The sequence below is a fragment of the Vombatus ursinus genome, unplaced genomic scaffold (genome assembly GCF_900497805.2).
Source record: "Vombatus ursinus unplaced genomic scaffold, bare-nosed wombat genome assembly UNPS02011591.1, whole genome shotgun sequence".
In the NCBI taxonomy this organism is placed as follows: Eukaryota; Metazoa; Chordata; class Mammalia; order Diprotodontia; family Vombatidae; genus Vombatus; species Vombatus ursinus.
Window position 1 is genome coordinate 3,881,487 of NW_020951369.1, and position 12,178 is coordinate 3,893,664.

The window sequence follows — 12,178 nt, forward strand, 5'->3', positions numbered from 1 at the left end:
GGAATATAAATTTTGATAGCTTAAACCTTGCAAGATATATTGGGATTTGGGGCTATATTTTTTTCTCTTCTCTGCTTATTTATTCTATTTTTTTTTCAAAAAACTGGGACAATTAACTCTTTTGTCCCATGTAGTTTTGTTTATGATTTCTTGAAATAGAGCTCTGGAAACCAGGGATGTGAAGAGACTAAGATGATGTGTCTTCTCTCTCAAAGCTGGAAGAATAAAAAGGTCACTTCTCTCCAGATCTCACCAACTCCACCCCTGATGCAGGTGAGGAGCACTGAGTAATCAGTCTCCACCAATGAAGAGAGTGCCATAAAAATGGTCTCAGGTCACATAAAATAATGAGTTTCCAATCAATAGAAGTGTTCAAGCTGAGGATAAGTCCTTTTTGTTGATATTATAGGGGAAATGCAAACTTCAGGTAAAGGATGGATTATGATTTCTGAGGTGTCTTTAAATTCACATTCTCTGAAATTATTGTGTCTAGCTGGGTCTAGCCCTGGACTTTGAATCAGAATTCTAAATCCTTGTTTTGCTACTCTTCTGAGCTTTATCGGTTATCAGTACAACCTCAACTAAGTCATTTCACCTCTTTTTGGTCTAGTTTCCTCATCTATAAAACAAGGAGGCCTAGCTAGATGACCTTTAAAGTTCCTTCCAACTCTAGAACCCTATGATTATATGAAGAGTCTTTTAGCAAACTTGGGTTTTTAATGGAGCACTAAAAAAAAATTGGTGCTGTAACCAGAGAATTATGAACATTTCCAGGGGAGAGCTGACATCATCTTTGTGTCTAGAGGGTGTAACTGACATTGATTAAGCACCAATAAAGCATTAAGTATTGTAGGATGTAGCAGGAAGTGGTCCCTTCCTAGAGTGTCAATTTGTAATCATTCATAAGAGTAAGAGGAGGTTATAGATGCATTTACAATACTACCTGATAATTATAGACCCAGCTTCAGCAGAAGACTGAATCACATATATGGATTTATTCCTGATTGTCCGCATGTACAAGGCTATTAAACTTCAAACAACCAAACAAAGAGCAGCAGTCCCAGGAACAGATATCTGAGGGACCTTTGGAGAAATGGATCAATTTCTTTAAAAAAAAATAATAGACTGATAGCCAAAATGTCTCAGAATACCAGTATGAATGAGTTCCCACTAAGTCTCTATTCCTTACAGCAAACAAGGTATTTCCCATGGAGAACAAAGTTCCATACAGAACAATAAGTTGCTTTCCTTTATAAAGGAAAGGGCTCAGGCAAGCATGACAAGCTGCTGATTTGTAGAAGGAGTTCTTGTGGTTCCGGGCAATTACTGTGAAATCCTGAAATAAACCAAAGAGAGCAGCATGAAGGCCTTTGGCTCACAAAATCCATCTCACCCAAGTGAGGCCAGGACATAGATGTCAGTCTAAACTGCAGTTCATGCTAAGGAAAAAAAGACAAAGAGGGTATTTTCCTATTGTCCTCTGCCTCTGTGCTTCCAGATAGGGACTTTAATAAAATAGTGGAATTTGAAAAAGTGGAATTTGACTATTAAAAATAACTAGATGTAACTGGCTTTTAAAAGGAACTCCTATGGATGGTTATAGCTATACCCAGCATGTTTCATTAGAATATATTTCTTTTAAGACAAATATTCTTTGAATACTTAATTATAAATGGCATTATTTTAATATAGCCAAACTAAAGAAATTAAAAGTTAGCTAAACCTTGTTTTTTTCAAATTGCCAACTAAACTTTACCTGAAAAGGCAAGTTTACAAAAATGAGACACGAAAAAAACAATTTAAAAAAAACAGAATGTTCTTGGCCATACTTGGAGCGTAATTGTATGCAACTCTGTTCACCGCAAAAACTCACTGTTAGAAAAACTTTATAAAACTTTATAATCTTGAAAATGTGAGATCTTGGTCGTGATGGCAATCAAAGGACGCCATCTGTGATACAAAACAAGGCCTCTACTACAAAGCAAAAGAAGAGTTCCTAGAATTATAATTTAAAAGAAACTAATATGCTACACTAGATGATAGTCAACACCAGATAAGGCCCCCTTGTGGAGGAAGGATCTAGAACATGGCATGAGAGCTGGCAAGCAAAAGAATGTCAACTAAGACATCAAAGGCAAAGAGGAACAGACATATACCACTGCCCAGAAGGTTAGTCAGGAAAAGCTAAATCAGGGAGAATAGCTAAACATGTTGTGGTATATGATTGTGATGGAATACTACTGTGCTATAAGAAATGATGAGCTCAGTGATCTTGGAAAAACATGGAAAGACTGTCACGAAATGATGAAGAGTGAAATGAGCCAGAACCAAGAGAATGTTGTATACAGGAAGAACAATATTGTTTTTGGAACAATTATGAACACCCAAGTTATTCTGAGTATTTATAATACTCAAAATCAAATCAACTACAAAGGACCTATGAAGGTAGATGCTATCTACCTCCAGGGGAAGAACTGATAAATAGAAGTATGCATGGTGTGGTTTTACATATGTTTATGTATCTGTGTCAAATGGTGGCCTTCTCTAGTGCAGAGTGGGGAGGGAGACAGTTCAGAACTTTAAATGTAACAAAAAAAATTTAATTTAATTTTTAAAAAAGAAACTAAATTAGGCAGCAAGGTGGCAAAGTAGATAGCGCACTGGACCTGCAATCAGAAAAATCAGAGTTCAGATCCAGTCTCAGATGCTTACTAGCTGTGTGACCCTGGACAAATCACTTAGTCTCTGTCTGCCTCAATTTCCTCAACTGTAAAATGGGGATAGTAAGAAAACCTACTTCACAGTTGTTGTAAGGATCAAATGAGATAATATTTGTAAAGCTCTTAGCATGGTGTCAGGCATGTAGTAGGAGTTTAATGAATGACTGTTCTATTCCCTCCCCCCTTAACTTCTCCCTAGAAAACTCAGTAAGAATGTTTAAAAAAGAAAAAGAACAAATGTTTTCAAAACAGAGAAGAAAGTAGAAGGAAGTTTAAGAGGCATGCAAAAATAGGGCAGTGTTTGTACTACCACCACATTACATGTACTTTAAAACAAGCTATATGTCATAGATTCACATTTTCATGTAGAAATTTGTTTTTCTATCCTTTGTATAATAGAAATGTTCCATACACATACAGCTTGTTGATAATTGTCAAGTTCATAATTATAATATTTTGGGGTTTTCAAGAAAGAAAGCAGAGTTGTTCTCTGACCCAGGCACAGACATGATTTGAGCCCAGCCCTATCGATTACTGGATATGAGTAGCCCAAAGCCCACACAGGAGATTATAGTAACTGGAAGTCAGCAAGAAGTTTATAGATGAACATTCTCTTGAAAGGAGATTACAGAGATTACCTAGTAATTACCTAGTAATATCCCTAGCCCCCCACAGATACTCCATGGATAGCCTATATTTGCTTACGAAGTCCAAAAGGAAAATTAATTAAAGGATTAATACGCCTTGATAATTGGTATCAAAGACCTTAAAATCTTTGGGATTTTGAGTTTATTGAAAACAATAATGCTTTTTGTCTGCAAGGCAAAAGTGCTTTCATGTATACTCTGTCCTTTGAGTCTCATAACCCTCTGAGGTAGAACCTGGCAAACAGTGGCATCTTTCCAGTTTCCTGACTCATTCTGCCAGGTGCTAAGTTCCACAGTTATTTTGGGGCTTCAAGAGAGTTCTGACCTTTGAAACATCATTCTGTTGTGAAATCATTATTTTTCATGGACCTAGCATAATACCCTGAACATAGTAGGTACTCAGCAAATGTTTACTCAGGATGATGATGACAATATCAAATGACCTCAATTCTTGGCTTGTCACAGTTGCCCAACCTTTAGCTATTACTATTTGACTGAAGCTAAGTAAAAAAAGGAAGATGAATTTCATTAGATTTCCATCATTCTTCACTGTGATCTTACCCCCAGTATTTGTTTTAAAATAGTTACTTCAGAAAAAATAATAACAAAGTTCATTTGGAAGAACAAAAAGTCAGGAATTTCAAAGAGACCAGGACAAAATAGGTGTAAATGAAGCAGATTAAGCAGTTTCAGACCTTAAACTATATTATAAGGTGAGTTGAAATATAAAGTGGATAATTTCAATTATTTTAAATCAAAATTTTCTTGTAAAAATAAAACCAATGTAGCCAAAAACAGGAGTGTAGAAAATTTGGGGGAAAACTTTCATAGACAATCTCTCAGATAGGATGTGATTGGGTTGGAATACTGCTGTGGTGGAGGAAATGATGAACTGGTTGATTTAGAAACACATGGAAAGACTTGGACTTATGAAGGAAGATGCTATCCCCCTTCAGAGAAATAGATGACAAGTGGAAATATGCATAGTATGGTCTTACAAATACGTATATGAGTATAAATATGTATATATGCATGTGCATATTTATGGATATCTTTATATGTGTGTGTATATGTATATGTGCATGCATGTATGTATTGTATGTATGTGTATATATGTATGTGTGTATGTATATACATATGTGTATATATACACAGACACACATATCCGTGTTTAATTGTAGCCTTCTTTAGGATGGGGGTGAGAAGAGGGAGGGAAAAAAAATAAAGTACAAAGTAGACAGCAGAGAACAAAAGAAAACCTACAAGGAAGCAAAGAAAAGCTGGGTAGCTTGGAAAATACCTTGTAGTATTTATTACATAAGTTTTCTTGAAACGGAAATTTATTATTTTATATTGAATCCTCTCTTATGTTCTGCTGTGTACAAGGCAAAAAAAATATTTTTTCTTTTCTCATTTTGTATTTGTTTAAAATAAAAAAAAATTACAAAGAAACCCCCCCCCCACAAAAAAAAATAGTCACTTCAGGATATTCTGACACAGGAGGCAGATTTGGGAAGGATTAGAGCTTCCAGAAGCAGCAGCACAGTGTGGTTGATAGGGCGCTGGGCCTGGAGTCAGGAAGACCTGAGTTCAAATCTGGCCTCAGACACTTACTAGCTGTGTGACCCTGGGCAAGTCACTTCACTCTGTTTGCCTCAGTTTCCTCAACTGTAAAATGAAGTGAAGAAGGAAATGGCAAACCACTCCAATATCTTTGCCAAGAAAATACAAAATGGGATCTTAAAGAATCAGACACGACTGAAAACAACTAAATAACAACAAAAATTGTTTTATCTGTGTCAGCTCATTGGATCATCACAACAACCCATGAGGTTGGTACTATTATCCCTATTTTACAGAAGAGATAACAGAGACTGATAAAGGGGAAGTGACTTGCCCAAGTTAACAAGTAGATAGAGGAAGATTTAAACCCATATCTCCCAGTTGCCAAGGCCAGTGCACTATCCACTCTGCCATACTGCTCCTCAGTCTATCTCCCTAGATCAGGGGTGGGGAACCTGTGGCCTGGAGGTCACATGTGGCTCTCTAGGTCCTCAAGTGTGGCCCTTTTTATTGGAACCTGCCCTAGGTCATGCCTATCTCATGATGTGACTTTCACTCTGTCATTCTCCTGCTTGAGTACCCCAAATTTCTCTCTGCTATCTAACAGACTAAATTTAATTATTTTTTATTTTCACAACTCCAAGAAATTTTTCCCAGGTACTTTGGCTTAAATTTTCCCCTCTTTTCCTACCTTCCCATAATACATATGTTATTGCCTTCATAAATGACCATAGTCAGTCTTTTTTTTCTCTCTAATTATATCAAGTGTGTAAAATGTCTCTTGGTGGGCCATGACCCTCTGATTACTTTTAAGTGAAACTGTCTCATTATTTATTATGTGCTCAAGATATTTTTATGTTATAAATGCATTTTGAAAGGACACGCAGGTAAACCACTCCCTTAGGGAAAAGAAGTAAGCCATGATTGAGCAACATAAGAACAGTTAAATGGATAGAGGTAGAGGCATGATGTGCTTGTTGAACCCAGGATATGTCTGTTACCCCAGAGATTCTATTTTTTTTTTGGCTAGGCAATGGGGTTAAGTGACTTGCCCAGGGTCACACAGCTAATAAGTGTTACGTGTCTGAGGCCAGATTTGAACTCATATCCTCCTGAATCCAGGGCCGGTGCTCTATCCACTGCACCACCTAGCTGCCCCTACCCCAGAGATTCTAAGAATGAGTTATTTATTAACTGCCTATATCCTTTGACCCAGCAATACCACTGCTAGGTCTATTGCCAAAGATGAATAGGGAAGAAAGAAAAGAACCTATATGTTATACAATGTTTATAGCAGTTCTCTTTGTGGTGGCAAAGAACTGGAAATTGCAGGGATGTCCATCAATTGGGGAATGGCTGAACAAGTTGTGGTATATGATTGTGATGGAATACTATTGTGCTGTAAGAAATGATGAGCTCATTGACCTCAGAAAAACATGGAAAGACTTGCATGAAATGATGAAAAGCAAAATGAACAGAACCAAGAGAAAGTTGTATACTGTTACAGCAATATTGTGTTAAGAGCGACTGTGAGTATAAATTTGTCTTGACTATTATAAATACCCAAATTATCTATAACAGATGTATGAAAAAAGATGTTATCTGTATCCAGAGAAAGGACTGATGAATAGAAGTATACATAGAATAATTTTACACATATATATTATATATATATATACATACATATATTTGTGTCTAATGGTAGTAAACTCTGGGGGGGAATGGGGAGCAGGGAAGGAAAAAAAGAAAAGACATTTACATTATAACTTTATTATATATTTTAAAAGAATAGCAAGTTGTACATAATAGATGCAGCTTCATGTGCAATCATCTTTTTTATTATACTCTGCTATGGAAATGCTTGTTTTATCCCATTAATTAAAATTAAATAAATAAATGGGGGGGGCGAGAATGAGAGACTCAGAAAGTGGAACTTGATGGAAGGGTCCGATAGAAGTGAGAATAGAAAAAGGAACTCTGTCTTTTGGAACTCTTTTTTTTTTTTTCCTTTGGAGAGGCGATTGGAGTTAAGTGACTTGCCCAGGGTCACTAGCTAGTAAGTATTAAGTGTCTGGGGCTGGATTTGAACTCAGGTTTTCCTGACTCCAAGGCCAGAGCTCTATTCACTGTGCCACCTAGCTGCCCCTTCTTTTGGAACTCTTGCTTGGAACAAAAGCAGCCTGAGAACCCCAGACTCAAGAAAAGGGTATGGAGGTAGTTTAGAACTTATGGTCCCGGAGCAAGTAGGTGGCACAGTGGATAGAATACCTGGAGTCGGGAGGACCTGAGTTCAAATCCAGCCTCAGACACATAACATTACTAGCTGTGTGACCCTGGGCAAGTCACTTAACCCCATTGCCTAACCAAAAAAATAAATAAGCAGAAAAGAACTTACAGGCCACACGGCTTTCAGAGAATATGTGAACTTGATGCCAATCTAGGGCAATAGGTCAAAAAGTCAAATGTTCACATATGATAAAGATATTTGCTTTAGTCAAACCTAGCATCTAGAGGCTGAATCAAGGGAGATGACAGAGAGGGGGGGAAATACAGCAAAGGAGAAAAAGAACATGGCAGCTTTCCTTCCTGGGGCTAGGATCACATTTCCATAGATCTAAGAGTAGAAGGCACCTCAGAAGCTTTCCTCTTCATTTTATAAATTAGGAAGCTGAGGCTGAGAGTAGTTAAATGATTCATCCAAGGTCACACAGTAAGCTTCAAAAAGAGGACTTGAACCCAAGTCTTCTGACTCCATTGCCAGGTCTCATCCCATTGTTTTACATTGATTCCTAGAGGGCTTGAAGATCACCAGGAGGTCCATGGAACTCCATGAAACCCCATGACCCAAGGGATGTCAGTAATCAGAAACAATAGATGAGCGTTCAGGAGTTCCTGGACCAGCAGAGGAGTTTCCAGGCCAAGCAAGAGAATTCCTATATCATGCCAAATTCTTGGACCAATGGAGAATAGCACAGAAGAGAACCACAACGTGGTGAAAAAGCAAAGTCAGACTTTATCCTTTGTGAGTATTGTGAATTAAGTGAATTTTACAAGTCTGGGGGACAATTCCTCTTTCAACTTTGAATACTTTTCCTTGGTGTGTGTGGTAGGGGGAGCAGCGGAGTGTGGCGTGTGAAAGACAACATGACTGAGGAAAGCAAAGGTTCAATCTTCCAAGCATATCAATTTATTAAGCCATTGCATGCCAATTGCAATGCCAATAGCAAAGCAGGACCAGACCTTCTCAGCATAGGCCTGGACCCTGAATACAGGGGGAGACAGACTTTTATACATTAGAAATAATAAATCTGGGGCAGGTAGGTGGCACAGTGGATAGAACACCAGCCCTGGAGTCAGGAGGACCTGAGTTCAAATCCGGCCTTAGACACTTGATACTTACTAGCTGTGTGACCTTGGGCAAGTCACTTAACCCCATTGCCTCACCAAAGATAGATAGATAGATAAAAAATAAATAAGTCAAATGAGACCAATTAATTCAAAGGAAACAATATGACATTAGGTAATCTGATTTCTAATTAGATGAAAGATTAAGGATTTTCCAAGTTGGGAGAAGGAGAGTGAACAGGTTCGATTCTCTAAATTCAGAAAAAGAGGTGCCCCAATTTCCCCAAGTGTCTGTAAACAATCAAAGGAACATGGAAACAACTGATTGATCACCATGGGGCCAGTTTTCAAATAAGACATATGGGTTACTTGAGATAAACAATAGTGACAAAATTCCTTGCACCAATCTTTAGTTCTGACCTGCTTTCTGGTCAGCATAACCTAGGTCCTTCACTAAGGGTCTTTAAGCAGCAAGTAAAGGTGGTCGAGTTTCACAGCCAGGCAGGGTGAGGTTCAAACAATGCAATAAAGTTTTCTTTCAACTCCTACAATTGAAGAAAGTTTTCTCACAAGACAGAAATTGGACTAGACCAGTAATTGAGTAGAAAGGGAACTGAGCTAGGTCCAGAATTGAGTCACAAGATGGAGTCAGTGTGGTTCACTCCGTTCCCACAATTAACCATTTGCTGTCCTAATCCCCTCAAGAAGGAGGAGCTATTGAGAGCAGACAGCCAGGGTAGCGGCATCAACTAGAACTGTTATCGTAGGTGAGAGCTACCAGAAGGCTGGGTTGCTCAAATTTCCTATCAATCCCAAGTTCTTTCCCCCTTGGGATGAAAATCTGGCTCTAGCTTACATTTCCAGACTTATTATACATACCCCCTCCCCTTCTCACACTTTACAATCCACCTCATCTGGTTGATTTGCTGTCCCTTACATATGACATTCCATCTACCATTTCTGCGCCTCTTCAGAGGTTGTATTCCACTCCTGCAATATACTCCTCCTCTCATCTTAGACTCTCTAACTTCCTTCAAAGTTCAGATCAAGAACCATGCCATACCTCCAGTCTTTCCTGATGACCCCAGCCTCTGTTACTCCTCCAATTACTTTGTATTTACAGGATCAAAGAATCACAAATGTAAAGTTAGACTTCTAAAGTTCTAGGTTATCTAGTCTTATCTTTTCATGTTATATATAACCCACCTTGTGAGCTCTCACCAAAAGATTTGATCATTAAATAAGGCTGGGGGGGAGTGCCTCCCCAGCATCTGCTAAGGGACAAAGGAACCTTGGACTTGACCTGGGGCAGAATTTCATTAAGACTTTGGAAGGGGCTTTTGGATGAGAGAAACAGGGAAGCAAGCAAGCAGGAAGAGGAGAAGTAGAGGCCATTACAAGCAAGAGACATGAGTGCAAATCAATAAGGAGTTGCCATCCAGCTTCCAGGAGCAGCGATGGGTCTATAGGAGGGAGCTGTCCATTCAAGATCCAAACTCCAGGTTTGAAAAGAAAGTCATGTCTCTGAGAATTGAGGGGGAGTCAGCTGCTTGAAAGGGAAGGTCATTCTGCTAAAGGGAGGGAGGGTGAGTTGTACCACTCTCCCTCAGGGTATAAGTGATGATGGTTAACCCTACTTTGCTCACCAACTCCACTTTGAGTTTATATATCAATGAGGATATTGAGGTCCAGAGAAATGAAGTAATGTGCCCAGGTTCACAGAGTTGGTAAGTGATAGAGGTGGGAGATAAGAATCCAGATCTTCTAGCTACAAACCCCTTCTCTTCTCCCAGTACTGCATTGTCTCATACTTCACAGTTACTTTGCATATATTTCATATCTACTTAAATGTGCACATGTTGTTTCCTTCAAGAAAATATAAACATTTTAATAATAATACTCTTTATTAATAATAATGATTAGCATTTATATAGTGCTTTAATATTTGCAAAGCACTTTACCAATATTATCTCATTTGATCCTCACAACCCTGTGAAGTATAGGTGCTGTTATTCTCTCCATTGTACAGACAAAGAAACTAAGGCAGACAGAGAATAATTGAATTACCTGGGGTCACACAGCTAACAAATATTCGAGGCTAAATCTGAACTCAAGTCTGCCTAACTCTAAGCCCACTACACCACCTATCTCTCTGCTATTGAAGTGTCATAGCCCCAGGGCCTGGAACAGTGCCTAGAACAGTGCCTGGTACATAGTAAACACTTCACAAAGACTTTTTGGTCAACTGGTTGGGAGGCTCTGAAAATAATAAGTCTGGAAGATTGTCCTTGGGGCCACCAGGCTGATGACAGACAGTAAGAGAGTTAACTTGACTGTTTATAGATTCGGGTATGTTCTTTTTCATCTTGGGGGGTCAGGTTAAGTAAAGTCTGTCCTATATTTTAATGAAGAGGCAGGCACGACTGAAATGATAGGAAAATAACAAATGTGCTTTTATATTTACTGCTTGCTTAGTAAGGACTATACAAAACAATGGGGATACAAAGAAAGGCCCCTCCCTCAAAAAAAAAAAACCCCAACCAAAAACAAAAACAGCTCCTGCTCTCGAGTCTAATGGGTCACAGTCTCAAGATCACAGAATGAAAAGACAGAGGGAAAGAAGGAAGGAAGGAAGGAAGGAAGGAAGGAAGGAAGGAAGGAAGAAAGAAAAAAGTACATGAACAAAGGTACAGAAGGAAAAAGAAGGAAGGAGGGGAAGGAAGGAGGGGAAGGAGGGAGAGAGAAAGAAATGAAGAAAGGAAGGGAGGAAGGAAAGAAAAAGAAAAGAAGGAAGGAAGGATAGGAGGGAGAAAAAAAGAAAGAAAGAAAGAAAAGTACTTATTTATGCAAAGCACTGTGCTAAGCATCAGGGATACAAATAGAAAAGCCAGACCATCTAGGAGATCTCATTCTGATGGGGGAGATAAAGTCTATAGGTTTCAGCTGCAAATCGGATGGAAAGGTTCAATTGTCTTTAGGATGCCTCTGCAAAGCAACTTGTAATGCATCTTCTTTAATGTCATTTCTGCTGATAAAATCATATCTATTTCTCATATTGAACCATTTGACAGTACCAAGGACTTTGGTGGTAAGACCTTTCCTTTCTGGTTCTTTAGCAGCTGTGGCTGCAGCGCTCATAGAAGCAGTTGCCATGGGCAACTGTTGCTTCCCAGAATGATGGATTTGAGGACTCGGTAGAAGCAGGATCAGAAGGTGGGGGGCAGGGGATGGGGTGGGAGGGCACACTGGCAGGTGTTCAAGGTCCTGAGCTATCTTCATCAAACCCTGAGGGGAGGTGGTGGTTGAGAAGGCAGTAATGTTTTGACTTACCCTCCATATGCTGCCTCCTGTCTCTCCCTCAGCTGGACTGAATTCTCTACCCCCAGAGAAAGGGGATAAGACCAACTCTAAGCTCTAGATCTGAACTGGTACTGAGGCACTGTCGGAGGGAGTGGGGCATAGTAACCAATTTCTTTTCCCTGTCCAGGAGACCTTGATCCTCAGTTCCTAATCTATGCAGGACTACCACAGGAAGAAAGGGCTAGCCCCAGAGGCAGAGCATTGCAGTGCAAAATGTGGCAGGGGGCAAGACCAGAAACCACCATGATTCCAGCTGAGCTACCCCAACTAGAGCTTTGGAAGGGAACACAAAGATGTGCATCCCAGAGTTAGCTGCCCTATCTATGACCCTGACCTTGGCTGTGTCAGACCAAGACTACCTCAGGTGAGAGATAGACCATAGAAAGAAATAAACTCATTGAGGCATTGTTTTTAGATGCAGAGAAGACAAAGGAAGGCCAGAAAGAAGCTAAGACCCATAGAAAAGCAGGGCAGCTTTGAAAGCTACAGGATGAATTATTATATGCTTAAAAAGAAAAGCAAGCTATGTACAATGGAGAACTG

At 39.3% G+C, this 12,178-nt stretch overlaps 1 protein-coding gene across 1 annotated transcript in view; it reads left to right on the plus strand.

Moving 5' to 3' along the window:
• Positions 1-7,732: 7,732 nt before the first annotated feature.
• The window catches only part of UBE3A (ubiquitin protein ligase E3A), a 241,480-nt gene continuing 237,034 nt past the window's right edge, over positions 7,733-12,178 (plus strand). Inside the window, exon 1 of the mRNA XM_027856645.1 lies at positions 7,733-7,952. The gene's annotated coding sequence lies outside the window, so the exon portion shown is untranslated. The remainder of the gene's footprint in view (positions 7,953-12,178) is intronic.